Source organism: Neofelis nebulosa, chromosome 7 (genome assembly GCF_028018385.1).
Source record: "Neofelis nebulosa isolate mNeoNeb1 chromosome 7, mNeoNeb1.pri, whole genome shotgun sequence".
NCBI classification, from domain to species: domain Eukaryota; kingdom Metazoa; phylum Chordata; class Mammalia; order Carnivora; family Felidae; genus Neofelis; species Neofelis nebulosa.
Window position 1 is genome coordinate 142,629,193 of NC_080788.1, and position 17,986 is coordinate 142,647,178.

The 17,986-nt window shown below is 55.0% G+C and overlaps 1 protein-coding gene across 5 annotated transcripts in view; it reads right to left on the bottom strand.

Annotated features, from left to right (window-relative positions):
• The window catches only part of BCL11B (BCL11 transcription factor B), a 98,250-nt gene that overhangs the window by 37,938 nt on the left and 42,326 nt on the right, over positions 1 to 17,986 (bottom strand). The gene's annotated exons all lie outside the window — the stretch shown is intronic.

The window sequence follows — 17,986 nt, forward strand, 5'->3', positions numbered from 1 at the left end:
GAGAATAGAGCTCTCTACTCAGCTAGCCAGCTCCCTGGCTCCAGCCCCTTTGTTCGAGGCCTGGAACAGGCCCCTAAGGAGCCCCAGCGGCTCATACCTGAACACCAAGAAGTTGACAGCTTGAGGTCTGAGTCCACGGTAAGGTGTGGGTGGCCATTCAAGGAAAGAAACAGACACAGGCCAGCAAACTGGAAAGCCGGTACCTGGCAGGGGACTCCAGGTGGCCCAAGCAGAGAGACTGAGGGCAGGGCTCCCCTCTAGGGACAAGAATGCCCCCAAAACTGAATCTAGGCACTTACTGCTGCCCCCACAGAACAGCTCACACTGGTCCAGGAGAGGGGACTTGGACACTCCCAAACCTGGGGGCTCCACACCTAGGATGTGGGAGGTCCCTGATATGGGAGGGAGCCCAGCCCTCGCCAGCACCGGCTCAGCTCGGCTGTAAGCAGCACTGCAGACTGCTGGGTCACCATGGAGAAGATTCCTTGTCCTCTACCTACGGTGACAACTGTCATCATGAGATCAGTAATCGCTCCCCTCGCTGGGGCCTTCTCCATGCCAGGCCCTGTATTTAGCACTGGGCACACACCCTGCACCATCTCCCTTTAGTGAGTGAGGAACCCCGGCTCCAAGATGGAGATGAAGGGCCAAGGTCACCCAGTGAGGAAAGGGCAGAGCCAGAGCAATCTCAGGCCTGGTGGGTCCCCGGCAGGGCTCTCTGCCCACCAGACTCTGCCTCTGAAAGCAGCCTCAGGGCAGTCTGTGGGCACCCAAAGGGGTAAGGATCCCGGGATCCTCAGGAGAGCCCGTGGTGGCACTTGGGCACCTCACTGCCTCCTGGTCTGCTCCCTGGCCCTTTACAAAGCACCACAGAGCAGCTGGCCAGGAGCCTGGTCCCAGACGTTCGCACACATATGCATATACACCCATACGTGCACATGTACACACACACACACACACACACACACACACACACACTCTTCCGGACACATGCGGCCATCACTCTTACTCCCCTGACCTCCTTAAGGTTAATGAATGTGCCAACCGAGAGGTCCCACAGCTGACACGCTGGCCCACCTCCCATCCAGGGGCTCTCATCATGCTCTTCCCTGCTCTCTGGAGCCCCCACTGCTGGTGCCAACATTCTAAGTCCTTGTCTACTTTCTGAGAGACGTAATGAGTAACACAGTCTGCTTTCCGGCCTGACCTTCTCATCGGCTACAGGGGCTTGTTCTTATAAAAAGAGGAAACTTCGGCTGAACAGGAGTAAATGAACTTGACATCCAGCCCCCTCCAATCTCCCACACACATCACCCCCCCAAAACGTGATGGTTCCAGGGGCACCTGGGTGGCTCAGTCGGTTGAGCATCCGGCTTCGGCTCAGGTCATGATCTCGTGGTTTGTGGGTTCGAGCCCCGCGTCGGGCTCTTTGCTGACAGCTCGGAGCCTGGAGCCTGTTTCGGATTCTGTGTCTCCCTCTCTCTCTGCTCCTCCCCCGCTCGTGCTCTGTCTCTCTTTCTCTCTCTCTCTCTCAAAAATAAATAAACATTAAAAAAAAAAACAAACCGTGATGGTTCCCAACTCAGAAACCACACTTTGTATCCGATTCCAAATCCAAGAGCCTGTCCCCTTCAGGTCAATGACTTCCACTGTCCTGCCGTGCCCGCTCATCTTCCGTCCTCCACAGATGCATCCCTCAACACTGCTCCTCCTACCAGAGGACTCACCTGAGCAGCGGGCAGGGTGCAGCATCTTGCTGAATAAAGAGAAGCAGAAGCAAAATGGACCCTGTCCCCAAAAAGGTCCAATTTCCAAAACTCAAGCGGCACACCCCAAGCAGGAGAGACAGAACTCTGTCCGGGTTGGTCTGACAGCTGTGTCTTACTGAACTGCAAGTCTCAGATTTCTCACATACGCAAAGCTGCAGTTTCCCAGAGGCACTCCCTCCCCCCCTGCCCCCTGCAAGCTGCATCTGGGGCCAAAGGTCAGCCCACCTGTGGCCCGGGCCTGGTGGGTCATGATGGTCAAGGTGAGAGGCGACAGCCAAGGGAAGCTAACCCCAGCCTCACCACCCTCTCCCACTTCCCCGGCATCTCTGGCTGCTTTCCCCCAAAGCAAGAGGTCTCTGGGTCTGTCCCTGCCCCACCAGTGACACCTCCCTATCTTGGTCCCCGACTTGGTTATTGGAGGCATTCTGGGAAGGATACAATAACACCAAATCTACAGACCAGTTTCTTTGAAGGAACAAAAAACCTAGCCTGTCTGCACCCTCACCCGGGCAGGAAACCCACCAGGAAGAGGGGACCCCGGGATTCTGTGCCAGGGCCAGGCATGGAGCAGGGAACCCACTCCACCCCACTCCCATCTGCTTCCAGTTCACGTGGGCAGACAGACATGGAATCTTTGCAAGTGGACATTAATCATTTGCAGCAATTAGATACCCAAGACTCAAGATTCCCTCCTTGCAGAGGGAACGAAGGAAGCCCTGGGGCGCTAGGCAGCAAGGCTCCCGGACCTAGGTGTGCCCACATAAAGAGAAACAGAGGCCCCATGTGCTCATGCTCTCTCTCTCTCTCTCTCTCTCTCGGGTGCTGCGTGCAAGCCTCCACAGCGATCAGAGTGCATAGGTCCACGATGTGAAACGCCCAGTGGATTGTCAGCAATGAGGTATAATTGAAAAGGATTAACATGAATGCGATGTTTCCCTTCCAAAAATTCGAGGAACGCCACGATGGCTCTCATCTGGGCTGGTATGACTCATGTTTTTAATAGAGGAACTTAATTTTCACTTCTGAGGAATTTGGACTCAGGGAAACATTGTCTAAGAAGCGCTCGTTTTACTCCACTGACAGTAAGTTGCAACACCCCCGAAGTAAAAATAAAGGTCTCCAGCCTGTCCCTTGTCTCTCAGAACCCACTGTGAGCCATGGGGTGGTCCCCCGTGGGCCTGCCCAGAGGTCTGAGGCCAGCCAGGCAGGCCCTAACTCAATGTGGTGGCCTGGAGCCAGTACCTGCCTGTCTCTGGGGCACTCTGCGGGGATGCTCGCTCGAAGGGCATCCGGTAATGCTGCACAGGGGCCCGGACAGGGCGTGCTGCATGAGTCGGACATGAGGCTGTCCAACAGCGTGAAGGGTGCAAGGGCACAGCTAGGCCAGGCATCTTCCTCTTGATCTGGAAGGCTCTGGGTAACACAGCTCCCAGCGCCTATTAGAGAGGCACGCCCCCATCATTCCAACCCTACGGGGTCCTCCTCCCAGCAGAGCTGGCTCCGGGGAGACTAAGCCCGAGGACGTGGACTCCTCCCTCTGCTCAGGGCGTGCTCCTCACGCTGGGTACGGGCCAACAAAACCAAGGCTCGGGGGTCAGAACAACCTGTCGCCACCCCCTAGTGGGGGCTGCCTGGTTAGTGGGAGGAATGAGACATCACAGAAGCCCCAGAAACGCCCATCCCTTCATCGATCCCTTCCTCCTGGCCAAGTCCGCATGCTTCCGTCCACATCCCCGCCCCGAGTCTCCACAGAGACCCTGCCTCCCAGGGATGTCCCAGCCCACCACATTCTACTCCGGATTCCGAGGAGAGTCAAGTTTTGCATAAAAACGGAACCCAGGATGAGCATCTGGGGGGCAGACTTCTTGAAACAGCAGTACCGGGCAAGACAGTCTTTCTGCCTCTGTACCTTTCAGATGCATCTTCTTACTTTACACGGCCCCCAGCAGGTCCCAGAGCTGATGGGTCATGCCTGAGGGGGAAGGGGGATCACGGGAGCCGGGAAGCTGGTCTGAGGCCACAGCGCCCAGGTACCACTGTCGCCTGCTGAGGAGCCCCGCAGGTGAGAATTTCCCCATCGAGCATGCCAGGACGGAGGCTGCACCAAAATACCACTGTTCCTGGGACGCTCGTCGCCGCGTCCCGGGAGCTCTGTCACCCGGCCGGCCACAGCAGGATGTCCCTTCTGAGTGCGTGCGGCACACCGCTCACAGAGGTTTCCACTGGACCCCACGGTGCCCAGGACGGCACCCAGTGCCCCAACCCCCATCCTGCAATGAAGAACAGATATCCAGATCCCCTCCCCAACTCCTCCCCACCTCTGCTCCGGCCAAGGGAGAGGCACTCGTTTCTAAGTTGCAGATAATGTCACCCACCATTCATCCAAATGTGTCACTAACATCCCATTAGACTGTAATTATTTTTTAATTAAAACTAAGAAAACTGGCATGCCTGTGCCGACTTTATGCATCTGTTATGGGTTAAAATAGCTTTTAAAAAATGTTTCGGAGACCGCAGTCTATTGTGGCCGCGGCCTCTGCCAAAGAAAACGCAAGCTTGCTTATTTTCTCCATGGGGCGCAACAGCGCCTGTGTGTGCCGGAACAGAATCGGCTGGCCGTGAAAAGAATTCTAAATAAAACACAAACATGGAATTTGGCAACGCCACAGAAGCAAGCTTAAGACTAATTCCAGCATGCGGACGGCTCTCACATAGTAAGTCTGGCTCCAGCATAAATGAAACCAGGCACTGTAAAATACCAAGCAAGTTGGAGTTTCAACTTAAAGGGACAGAACGCCGGTTCCAGGTATAAAAGCTTATTAAGCCGGCTCGCGCTGGCTCCATAAATCCATAGGTTATTAGCTGTTTGCTTTCAGCCAATCCCTCCTTAAAGAGATGCATATTAAGAGAGAGAGAAGGAGAGAGAACAACAAATGAAAACCATCACTTTGCACTTGACTTTTAGTGCAGCGGTTCTGGAAATACTGTGCTCATTATCTCGATTAGAGGAGAAAGACTTTCTGAAAACTCAAATGCACACAGACCCTAAAGTGGGGGGGGGGGGGGGAGGGGGGATGACAGGGGGACGGGCCAAGGGACGCAAGGTAAGAATGCTCATGCCGTGGGTAGGACGGGATGAAAACGGCCTCCCCGGAAACCAGAGATGTCAGGAGGCGGGACTCGGCCACAAGGGGAAAAGCCACGTGGATGCCGGAATATTTCCACCCAGGGAAATGGCGATGGTGATGACTGTGATAGTAATAATTATAGTTATAATGACAGTAAAAATGTTAGGTAATACCTGCCGCCATTCGCCACCTTTATACACCAGCCGCTGCTGAAGGTGGTAGAAAGTAACCGGGAGAGGTTTTCAAGTCTAATAGTGCAGTTAAGGGTTCTGAAGTCAGGCTGCCTCAGTTTCCACATCTGTAAAACGGGAGCGGCAGTGCCTTCCTTGCAGAGGCCGGGTGAGGGGTGCTGAGGGTGAAGCCCACGCTAAATGGCTATCCGGCTGCTACCCGTCCCACCAAGCTGCCACCACCTCGTTTCACAGACCAGGAAACCGATGTCCTAAAGGCTAGGTCCCTCGCCAAGGTCAAAGAGCTGGTACACGTCAGAGCCGGGATTTCAAACTCGCCATCTGGATCCAAAGCCCGTGGTCCTCACGCACCCCCTCCTGGGCGGGTCACACCAGCATGGCCACGTCTTCTGGCACTGTGAACAGTGGGTCCTGTCTGAGGCTGGGGCAGGCTCGGGGATGCGGCCTCCCCTGGAAGGGAGTGAGAAGACAAACTCACCCCCAGAGAGATTCGCCCTCAAAGCCTCTCACAGCAGGCCTCGGTACTGAAACACGATCGCACTCTGCGATCCAGGGAGAATTACAAAGTTCAGGAAGGAAAATAATCCAAGTGCTTCCATCATAAACACCCTGCATTGGGCGAGGAGGGGAGGTGACCCTTGCTGTGCCGGTAAGTGCCCCGCGCCACCACACACATCGTACCTGCTCGTCTACACTCACGTGTACGCGTGAAAACACATACGCGTGAGTGTGTACATGCGCGTACCCACACACGCGCTCACACGTGCACATGTATGAACACGTGCATGCATACACACACGTTCACGTACCCGCCAACGTACGTGCACACACCCACACGCTCACATATACACACACACTACACACGTAGACGCACAGGCACACACATAGAGACACTCACACATAAACACACAAGCACACAGGGCCTTTTATTACGGGGTCTGTGCCAGGCCCAAGGACACTGGCAGAGGCAATGGGAAAAACCAGGGAGAAAATTACATGAGGCAATGTTTGGCTCCAAATAAAAAAGCCATGGAATGTTTTCCCTCAAGTCTTGGGTATTTTCTTGCAGGCCCACTCAGACCCGGATCAAGCAAGGACGTCAGATCAGGTCAGCCTTGCCCACAAGGAACCCCTGACCACCCCGACCCCCATGGCGAGCCAGCTGCAATCCTCCTGATGCTAACAGCCCCTGGCCCGGTGGGGCTGGGACGGGACATCCCAGGCAACCGGCACCCACGGAGGCCACGGTCCATCTGCTCGTGGACCATCTCCCCATCAAATACATGCTCAGCAAACCGGGGCCGGGACTCGGTCCTGACCCTCTGACTCCCCCCGCCACACACACACCCCACCCCCGCCCCTGCTCTGCAAGCCTCTGCAGCCTGGCTGGGTGACATCACACTCCAGTGGGCTCCAAGCTGCTCTTCCTGAAAAGATGCACGTCTTAGAAGATGCAGACTAAAAATACTCCTGGCTTCTCAGAGCCAGTTTACAAAAATAATTATATTTTCTTAAAAAAAAAAATAGATTATAGGCAAGTATGTGTCCAGCTATTTTTAGTTCCTATTCAGCTCTGCTAATTTTTTCTCATAATAATCACTGCAGACTTTTTTTTAAAGCCACCCCCCCCCCTTGTTAATAATTGTGTTCTGATCTGGCACAGGGACGGGACTCGGAGTGGGGGGAGGGGTACACAACCTTCTATAAAACATGGAAGTCTGAGTTTTGCCCAAAGGTGGCGGCATCTGAAAATCACCAAATTCCTGGGGGCAAGGTGGCTACCCAGTACATCTCTGTTGCATATGCCTGAATCGGTCCCGAAACCTGGTTGTTCACAAGGGACACCAAAATGGGGTTCCTGCCCTGAAGGGGCTTCCAATCCAGCAAGGGGTATGTTGTGGGTTGAAGAGTGCCCCCCCCCCCCCAACAAGATGTCCATAACCAAATCCCTGGAATCTGTGACCGTGATCTCACTGGGAAGAAGGATCACTGCAGGTGTAATTAAGTTCCAGATTTAAGATAAGATCGCCCTGGATTATTCGGGTGAGCTCTAAGTGTAACGACAACTGTTCTTTTAGTGTTAATTGTCCAGGAGAGGAGAAGACAGGCCCCAAGGATGAGGCCATGACCACAGCAGCAGAGCTACAGGATGTGGTCACAGCCAAGGAACGCCAGGAGCCACAGAAGCTGGAGGAGACCAGGAACTGATCCTCTCCTGGAGCCTCCAGAGGGAGCAAAGACCTTCCAACACCTTGAGTTTGGACTTGTGGCCAGCAAAACTGCGAGGTGACAAATTTCTGTTGTTGGAAGCCACCTCGCCTGTGGTCATTAGCTACCGTAGCCCTAGGAACTAATACAGGGCAACAGAAACCACAGCCTTACATAATAATCCTCACTGAGCCCCAGAATCACTTCCCCCAGCCCCCTTGCACAAAGGACCCGAGGCCACCCCATCACAGAGGCAGACCCAGGAAGATATCCTACAGTGCAACTCAGGGGGCCGCCCTTCCCATTCCTCCCAGCCCAGCGGGGGAAGCAAGGCTGGCATGATGATACCCAAGAGATGGGGACCCAGAGAGGCTCGCAGAGAGGCAGGGCGGGACCCAGGACACCAGCGGGCTCTCCCTTGCTGCCAGGTGTCCCCACTCTAACGTGTGCGGCTCTTCCTGCTACACCGAACCCAAACCAACACCCTGAGGACACAGCAGAAAGGAAAGTGAAAACTGTCCACTTGCAGAATTTTCTTCCCCAAACTCTCAAGCTAGCAAAATGTTTAGCTGACTGCTAAAAATCAGCAGCCTGGGAGACAGGCCGTCCCTGGGAAGAAGCACTTAGAAGAAAAATAAGAGACCCTCACCCCAGGGTGAGAGACCCTCAAAGGAAACATCCTGGGGGACGTGGCCCAGCACGACGGCCACAGGCGCCACGTCTGAGCCCAGCAAGAGCTGGCCGCATCCCAGACCCTCCCGTTTTACCACGTGACTCGGGCCAGTTGTTGTCCACACCCGAGTCTCGGGGGCGGCGGGGGGGGGGGGGGGGCGGTATCAGGTGAAGAAGTGTAGAAACCAGGACTCTGGAGCACTGCTGAGGCGGAACGTGAAATACTGCCACCTTCAGCAAACAGGTGGGCAGCTCCTCAGTAAGTAAAACTGAGCACAGAATGACCACGTGGTCCAGCGATTCCTCTTCCCCGTGCACGGAAGCACCCTTCGCGACAGCCAGAAACAAGCATCCCTCGCAGGATGAATGAACAAACACAACGCGGCATAGCCACACGAGGCAATATCATTCGTCCGGCAATTCTGGGGTGCCTGGGTGGCTCAGTCGGTTAAGCGTCCAACTCTTTTTTTTTTTTTTTTAACATTTATTTATTTTTGAGACAGAGGGAGACAGAGCATGAACAGGGGAGGGGCAGAGAGAGAGGGAGACACAGAGTCTGAAACAGGCTCCAGGCTCTGAGCTGTCAGCACAGAGCCTGACGCGGGGCTTGAACCCACGGAACGTGAGATCATGACCTGAGCCGAAGTCGGACGCCCAACCGACCGAGCCACCCAGGCGCCCCATAAGCGTCCAACTCTTGATGTGGGTTCAGGTCATGATATCACGGTTCGTGAGCGCGAGCCCCGTGTCGGGCTCTGCACTGATGGTACGGAGCCTGCTTGGGACTCTCTCTCTCTCTCTCTCTCTCTCTGCCCCTCCACTGCTCGCTCACACGTGCTTGCTCTCTCTCAAAGTAAATATCTTTTTTTTTTTTTAAAGGAAGGCAATTCTGACCTGTGCTACAACATGCACGAACCCTGAGAACATCGTACTGAGTGAAATACACCAGTCATAGAAGGAGAAACATTGTCTGATTCCTCTTCCATGGGATACTCACAAACGTCAAACTCGTAGAGACAGAAAGTAGAATGTGGGATGGGAGAAGTGGGGGACTTAGCTTTCAATGGGGACGGAGTTTAGTTTGCGAGAACAGAAGTTCTGGAGCTGGGCGGGGGTGGGGGTGTAGCACTGGAACGCAGAACAATGTGAATATACTTCATGTCGCAGAACCATACACTTAAAAAACGGCTAAAAGGATAACTTGTGTACGCTTTACCACAGATTACAAAAAAAAAAAAAAGATCCAGCAGACATATCTTCACACCCTTGTAAGAAAGCATCGGCGGAGATGACACTTACAGAGCCCGTGGCACACGGTGGGCCCACAAGCAGTGGCTCCTTTTGCTATCAGATCGAGACTAAAATGAGGGGCACCTGGGTGGCTCAGTCGGTTGAGTGTCCAACGCTTGATTTCGGCTCAGGTCATGATCTCAGGGTTCATGAGTTCGAGCCCCACGTCGGGCTCTGCACTGATGGTGCGGAACCCGCTTGGGGACTTCTCTCTGTCCCTTCCCAGCTCAAGATCGCGCGCTCGCTCTCTCTCTCTCTCCCTCTCTCTCAAAATAAATAAACTTTCTAAAAGAAGACTAAAATGAGGCACTTGTTAACAAAGCACACGCCAAGCCCAGAAAGGGTGCATCAGGAGGCACGGGCTAAATACAGCTCTCAGGGCCGACGTGTGCATCCGGGGCTCCTCCCATCAGCCATTCCCCACCTCCTATTAACAAAGGCATGGATTAAAAATGTCTGGATTTACGAAAAGATTCCAAATGTCCCTGTCTCTGCAGGTAGTGACTCCATTTCTGCGCTAACCTCTTCCAAGAAGTCTCAAGTCCTCTGACCCCTTCGGCTGAAGTCTTCGGCCTGAAGTACAGGCGTTCTTATTATCCAGGGCTCCGGCCAGCCCTCCAGCACTCCAGGATAATTTCATTAGTTCACGCCTCTCCCTCTGGGGCTCCCACTCACACCTGCCAGGTAGCAGGCCAGCAGGAGGGTGGTCTGGGAGCCAGAGAGCAAGGACAGGAGCAGGCTGTGTCGCCTAGACCCAAGGAGACCTGGGTTCAAATCCCACGTCCACTGCCGACCAGCTGTGCAATTTCGGGCACATTCTACCACCTCCCTGGCCTGTCTCCTCACCTGCAAACTACAGAATAGGCTGTAGGGAAAGAAGGTGCTAGGAAGCTTGAAATGTCTAGGAAGGCCCTGCAGAGGGCCTGACACGCAGTGAGGGCCCAGAAATGGTAACCCGACCATAACCGGGTGGCCCCACTGCCAAATGTAAGAAAGACCCTGCCAGGGCTGACGTTCCCACGCCCACTGACCACACACCACTGTAACACGCCCAGCCCCAAGAAGGGGCCTGAAGAGGTGAGCAGGTGGCACTTCTCCTCAGGTGTGATGGCAGGCTGTGTGCGAAATCCCACCCCGAGGGACCCCTGCCCGCCAAGGGTTTCTCCCCACAGATTTTTGGATTAAACCGGCCAGCCTTGATTATGTTTGGATAAACTATATTTCACGGCTTACCCTATTTGGGTTTGATTGTGAAATATGTACAGCACACAGCCCCTCCAACTTGCCTGGCCCTCGGGTTTAAAAAGTCAAGCACAGTTTGTTCCCCTCCACCAAGAAAAAAAAAAAAAAAAAAAAGACAACACCTCGAGCTTTAAGGACGACACAAGTCTGTTTCTCTCCGGTGAAGAAAAACTGCTTCTAAGGGGACTGTGTACCAAAAATGAGGCAGTAACTAACAGCATTCTGTGTCTCCTCTTTTCTCTCACAGACACGAACACGACCCCTCCTGGGGCCCGGCCGTCTACCAGCATCTCCAGGGCACCTACAGGACCACGGCCACCCGGGCACTGGAAACCCAGAGATGCGGAGTCACACAGACCCGATAGAGGCTTCAATGAGGCCACCTGCCGTCTCCCAGACCCCCAGCCAGACCCCAGAAACCCAATTTGAGGGCGAGGACATAAGAAAAAATTTTACCCATGCCCCAGGCTTCAACCTTCCCTCTGGTGGCCTGAGGGTTGGTTACTCTGTGTCCCTAGCAGTCACTCACAGCTCAGACCTCTCGGGGGCAGCCAGAGCTGGAGGGGGCTCTCTGGGTCAGCAGGACCCCTCCCAGCTGACACCCACATCCACATTTGTCACTGGGCACCCGCTGGAAGAAGCTTCCTGGCCTCCAGCCTCACCTTCCCCATCAGGAAAATCCCAGAAGGTCTGCTGGGACCTCCCTGCTCCTGTAAGCCTGGTCCTTTCAATTTTCTCCAGCAGAGAAAGGGTATCCCAGAGCACGTGGTTCACGTTCATTGTGCACCCCGACCACCGTGGCAAGACCCCCAACTGCGCTCAGTCCCGGACCCCCACGCCCTGCCCCCGATCAGGCAGCAGCACGGCCAGCGAATGAAGGGAGACCTTGGGGACGCTCCCAGGCCCATGTCCCAATGTGGTCTGCTCTCCCACCTCGAGCTGCCCATTCCCGCTGCCCCTGTTTGAGCCACTGTGCACCCCAACGGGAAACAGGAGGGGAGAGCTACAAGCTGGGGGCCCCACGGTCCTCATGAGCAAAAGGAGAGGGGGGCTGCCTCTTCTTAGGGGCGTTAGGAGGATGGGGTGGCCTGAGCAAAGTTTGCCAAGTGACCGGTGGGAAACACTGGCAAGTCACAGGAGCAGGGCCAACGGTAATCTCCCAGGCAGCAAGCACACTTGCAAAGAAATGGCAGCCACGTGGGCATCGGGCACGGGGCACCCGAGGGTTCTCGACAGCCCGGCGGCCTCCTTCTTGTCCCTCCCCTCTCCCCTTGCCTCCGCTTCTGCACACGCTGGTGCTCAGCCGTGGCCACCCCATCGAAGTGGCCACTCGGTGGAGCCTCCGGATGATGAGCAGGTACTTCCAGTGGCTCCATTTCACAGGGAAGGAAACTGAGACCCAGCCCAGGGTCACATATTCCCATCCAGGCACCTTGAGAACAAGGACGGAGCACGGTCCCACAGGGCCCACGGCTCTCCGCACAGTACGCGTCCGCAGTGACATTTCGTTTCAAGCACGAATCGGCATCACAGAGCCCTGAGAAGGGGTGCAGAAGCCAGGGATCAGAGCACAACCACAGAACGTCTCAAGCCTAGGGCACACGGAGGCGTGTTCCAATCGCAGATGGCAACACTGAGGGCCCAAGAAGCTGAACGTTCAGGGCTCCTCGGAGCAAAAACTCTGCCGCCGAGTCACATCGTCCGTTTCACGCGGCTTCAGCTGGACGGTGACCCCCTCCCCGGTTTGCAGTCTGAACACTCAAGGAGGTAACAGGGCCTAGCGGGCAGAGCATCAAGGACCCAGAGCTCGTGTCACACGCAGCCTGTGCCCCGGTGACCCACCCAGATGAGGAAGGCGTTCGACGGGGTGATCTCTTGCGACCCCTGGTCCCAGGTCAGCAGCCAGGAAGTCAAGCCTCAGGTCCGCTGAGGCAAACCCACGTCTGGACTACTCCACTCCACGTGGAGGGCCCCAGCCTCCTCGGCCACGTGCTCTGAGATGTCTGATGTCGGTGGCCAGCGCTGGCTCCTCACATCCACTGACTGCTTTAAGGCGCTGCATCCAGTGCCGCATTAAAAATTAATTACACATGCTATTTTATTGCCAGTGCATAATGTAATGAGCACCAGCTGTGCTAAACAGCCAAACTCCTTTTTAAGACAGCTATAAAAAAAAAAAAGGAAGAAAGAAAGAAAAGAAAAAGGAAGGAAGGAAGGAAGGAAGGAAGGAAGGAAGGAAGGAAGGAAGGAAGAAAGAAAGAAAGAAAGAAAGAAAGAAAGAAAGAAAGAAAGAAAGAAAGAAAGAAAGAAAGAAAGAAAGAAAGAAAGAAAGAAAGAAAGAAAGAAAGAAACTGCACTTCCAAATGCCTCTCCTGTCAGAGCAGGGAAACAGCAACATCTTGTACGGATTTGAACAGAATTCTTTGATTTAGCTCTGCCTTCAGAACGTCCGAAGGGCCGGCTCAGAGTGAAATGGGATCTGGCGTGGCTGCAGTGGTCTCCTCTGCGGGACGCTGCTGGGACCCCTTTTATCCGAGGACAGTCATGCCGGTAGGTGCCCCTGCCTCAGTCCCGCCCCCCTCCCCCACTAGGCAGCACTGAGCTCTGTCTGGTCCCTGGAGACCCAGCGCCTTTGGATCCCGTAGGTGTCGGAGCAGACGCGACTTCCCGGGTAGAGGGCTTTTCTGGGGTGCTCCCAGGCCCTGCTGCCCTCTGCCCCCTCCCTCCATCCCCGGGGCTTTGCAGCTCTCCGTGGCTTCTCCTGGTACCTCCCCCAGTCACGAAAGGAGGCATCTGGGCTCTAGAGACAGGCGGTCCAGGGCAGCCTCTGCAGCGGTGTGATCCCAAGAGGCAGGAGGACACCACAACAGAACGCGGAACAGGCAAGAATCACTCATGGGTTGTAAATGCTGGCCCACCGGCCCCCTCGACAAGGTAGACATCGCAAGGCATACAGATGACTCTTTAAATTTTTAATGACTCCCCTGCGAGCCCTTTTTCTGCAGCGAGCCAGCCCCCATTGACACCGGGACCCGGTTAGCCCAGGCAGACTCACAGCAAATGCAACTTTGCGAAGGAAATCGCAAGAGCACGTCGCGAACCTTCCCCAGACGGAGTGCTTCTGTCCACACGCGTTCCCCCAACGCTCACTTCTCTTCTTCACCCCCATACTCACCCCTCCCTCCAGAGTCTCCAGGGAGGCCCTCATGCCCTACTGGGGCGCCCCTGCACCCCCTGCACCAGGAGAGAGGCGGCGAGCCGGTGGGGGCCTGGCTGGTGCTGCCACCCCGGTCGGCATCACCCTCTGGCTTCCCACTGATCCTCTGGTGTTAATCAAACCCAGTCCAGAATGAAACTACAGCGTGCTTCTTGTTCTGGTATAAAAAGTGCAAAGCACAGACCATATCATTAACATAAAACTTCCAGAAATAAGGCCACTTTCCAGACAGACTGTATTAATTGCATCAAGCTTCCACAGCTAGGGTGGTCTAGTCCACAGTGTCCCATTGGATGGCTCTGGTTATAAAAACCAACACAAATGAACACTGGGATATAATTGAAGGAGGACACGATACCGTCTACTGTTAAACCCTACTATTTACTTACAGGTATTTTTGTATCTTTATTGTCCCTTTAACCCATGCCAAGAAACCCCAGATTAGTTAAATAACACAGCAAGCACAATTTCAGTAGAAAAGTAAATTGAATTTAACTTTACAAGATTGCCCTGTGATTTCAGCATCTGCTAATGGCTGCAACTGACTCCTTCCATTAAATCCAAACACTTCCACTCCCGTGAGACCTTGAACTTCACCAGGCGCGTGTATCAATCACTGTGGCTGATGACCGTTTGTGGCTTTTAAATACGCAATGACGTTTCTCGGTTCCCTGTCCACCTCACGATGCTGGTACATGATCTGAGCCAGCCAAGAGGCTGAAGGCCTCTAAGAGTGGAAACTGGAGGTCCAGCTTGAAGGAAAACTCCACACGGCGCGGGACACGTAACGACGTGGTGTTGTAAAACCCGTTCTGCTCGAGCATGAATCAGAACTTCCACAGGGCTTACTCAGCGTGAGGCACTGGGCTCGGCACCTGGCATATATGACCTCATCCGATCCTGAAAACAATCTTGCAAGGCATGTACATGTACTATCATTACCCCCATTTTATAGGTGAGGAAACTGAGGAGCGAGGAGGGAAATGACTTGCCCAAGGTCACAAAGCCATAAAGGGCAGCAGCCCTCACGCAGGCAGTGGGTACATTCTAACGACTGCCTGCCACTCTTAGAAACCTCAGAAAGGGGAAAGGTTCAGGGGAGCCAAAGCCCAGAGGTTTTCAAACCGTTCTCTGAACACCCCACCCCTGCCCTGGGAACCTTAACCAAGTCACGTGCCCAGTCATCCACAGCAGCCTGTAACTGAAACTGCAATGATCAGTATCGTCTGTTTTAGAAGTCAAACGTGGAGTCTCATTTTTAAACGTCATGTCAATAGATGATATGATGCCTAGGTAAGTGTATATAGGCATATATATTTTTTTATTACAGAAGAGGAAACAGGCCCAGAGAGGGAGACTGGCTTATTCAAGGTTACCGGCCAGGTGGCGCAAAGGCCAGGACCACAGGCCGAGGTTCCGGACGCCACGGGCACGCCCTGGAGTGGTTCCTACATGAAATTTCGCGGGGGAGAAACTTCAGTTTCCAGGAATGCCCAGACTCAAAGCCCCCCCCCCCATTATTTCAGCAGAGTCAAAAAGCAACCAAGAGCCCAAATCCCTTCTCCCCACCGTGACAATCAGGAGGTCTGGGGTTGGGGTCCTGGGAGGCGGGGCTGTCTGGGACACCAGCAGCCAGAGAGATACACAAACACACAAACCTGTGTGGCTTTCTCCCCCATAAAATCACATCCTTCTATAAATAACTCTGAACGCATTCACGGGCATGCAATTAACCTGTGTGAAACACGGTTACTCCGGGGTTTTCCGTATTAATTTGAAGAGATAGGGTCAGTGCATCCTGATCTGCAAAGAGACAAAACAAAGTGAGGACGGTGGCCCCTCTCCGTCTTTACAGAGGACTCTGCATCTTCCTAACGGGCTACCGTGGATTTAATGACTGCATTCCAACTACTAATTAAATAGGCACTAAAAACACTTCAGCAAACAGCCCAGTGCCAGGGACAGAAGCCACAAAGGGACAAAAACCTTCGGAGCAGGATATTTTCAGGTACTGAAACTGATCAGAAAGGATGGGGGGAACAACCCGGAGCAGACTAACGAACGGGGGACCCGACAGGGAACGACGACGGGGCTGGAAGTCACGGCCTAGCTAGCACCAGAGGCCGAGGACAGGCCCCTGAAGAGGGTCAGGAAGGGGGGTCCCAGAGACCCCAGGAACAGAGCCCACCCTGCCTCACTCTCCTCCCTGAGCACCGACATCAATTTGGGGGCTGCTCACGGACTCTAAGCCTTCAGAGTGTCAAGCTCTAAAACCCAAGAAGGCCTCTAAGCCAGCAGAGCCAGTTCGAAAGGTGAAGCAGGTTCTGGACGATCAGCCAGGGTCAAATCCCACCTCCGCCCTCCCATCCCCTGCAAAGCGTCCTCTCTGCGGGACCCTGATCCCGCTCTCCCCATCTCCACTCGTGCAAGCTGCCAGAGGCCAGGGGTCCACCGTGCCTGACTCCTTGGCTTGCCCAGTGCCACAAACTAGGCGCCCAAGAAAGGGCTTTTCGTGTAAGAATGAATGAATGGATGTGAGCTATCAGACCTCCACATCTCCGAGCCTCATGTCTTCATCTGTAAAGTGGGGAGAGTGACGTCCTAAGGTTCCTATGAGGATTGAATCCAAGAAGGCACACGAAAGGCCCAGCGCACTGGCTACACAGCAGACCCTCCACGCACGGTCCCGAGAAGGAAGTGGGCGGTAGGGCGGCCGCGGGCGAGCGTGTGAGCGCATCCAGCGCGAACACCCCTGGATGCAGGCAGGGGCACGAGGCTCCGTGGGAAGAGGGTGACCTGGGTGGGAGGCATCCCGAAGACAGCCACTCAGCCTCCCCGAACCTCTGCTTCCCCATCTGCAAAATGGGGATGTAACAGCTCCCGCTCAGCACGGCGACAGCTTCTAAGCAGAGCCAGAGCCAGCAGAGGGTTAAGCAAAGCCCCGGGTGCACCTCTGCCGGGGAAATCATGTTTCTGTACCGCAGACCTTGACCGAGTCTAGTCATAAACACTCAGGCTGATCTTTGATAGCACGACCCCCCGCGTGGCTGCAGGGGCTGCAGCACTAATTACAGGAAGCCACGAGAGCAGGGCAACCGCCCAGACGAAGCAGGCATCCCTCGCTCAGCAAGCAGGGATCACAGCACGGACCTACAGAGCTGGGGCGGGAGCCCCAATCCCCCAGGGGCACTAGGGTGGCCGCGAGCAGGGAGCCGGCTTGCTTTGCCAGTGGTGCCGACCCCTTCCCGGACATGCTTAGTCTTTGCTTTGTGACCTCCAGGTATAAGCCCACCAGACATCGGAGCGGGAGCTGCTGAAGGCTGCAGGCCACCTGACCAGCAGGAAGGCCTAGGGACTTCTGGCCCCTGCAGCCAGGGCCACCTGGCTCCACCACGGACAGTCCCTCCAGACAGTTTCAATTAAAGCACAATCTGTCCGGTAACAATCGTTTTCCTTTCTCTACCCAAATCAAGGGAAAGCCTGTAAGACGCCTGGGGACAAAGCTGAGACCAACTGAATCTGCCCCAGCTCTGCACCCACCCTTCTCCTTTCCTGGCCCCTGCCTGGAAACCAGGCCTCAGGACCCTCACCACCACCTGTGTCTACGTCAGCATCCTGGCACCAGGCCCCGACCAGGAGAGGAGGGGGCGGGAGGCCTCGGCCTGCCATTTCCAGGGACCCTGGGCCACAGCACGAGTGCGGGTCGTGTTCGGGAAGAGAGATGGGGAGGGTGATGGAAAACAGGTCTTTCCGCTGTGCTGACCCCCCGTCTGCCCATCTGTATACTGCGCAGCCGCAAAGACCTGCAGAGAGGCGCACAGTAGGCGTGTGCACAGCCCCACCCCACAGGAACCCCACAAGGCTTCACCCCCTCCCACCGCCACAGCTGAAGGGCTCCTTCAGAGTGACTCTTCTGTCTCAGAGTTAATGGGCAACACATTCTGGCAAAGAGAAACTCAGCATTTTGGACGGCTCCAGCGATGGACACAGGCAGCCAGGGAGGGAATCTTCTCCCAGCGCTGCCTTCGGGGAGGGGGGCAGTGACTGGGGTGGGGGAGAGGGGATGGCCGTGGCGGGGGCAGAAGAAAACCTCAGATGTTAAGCGTTATCCAATTAAGGTTTAGCTAAACAGCCCAAAGAGATGAAATCTGGAAGCTGAAGGAATGCATTCTGGGAGTGAGACCCTCGCAAAGGGCGGAGGCGTCTGGGGACCTCCTAAGTGATGGGGACAGGGGCACCAGTGTGCAGTTCCGCTGACGTCCTTCACCA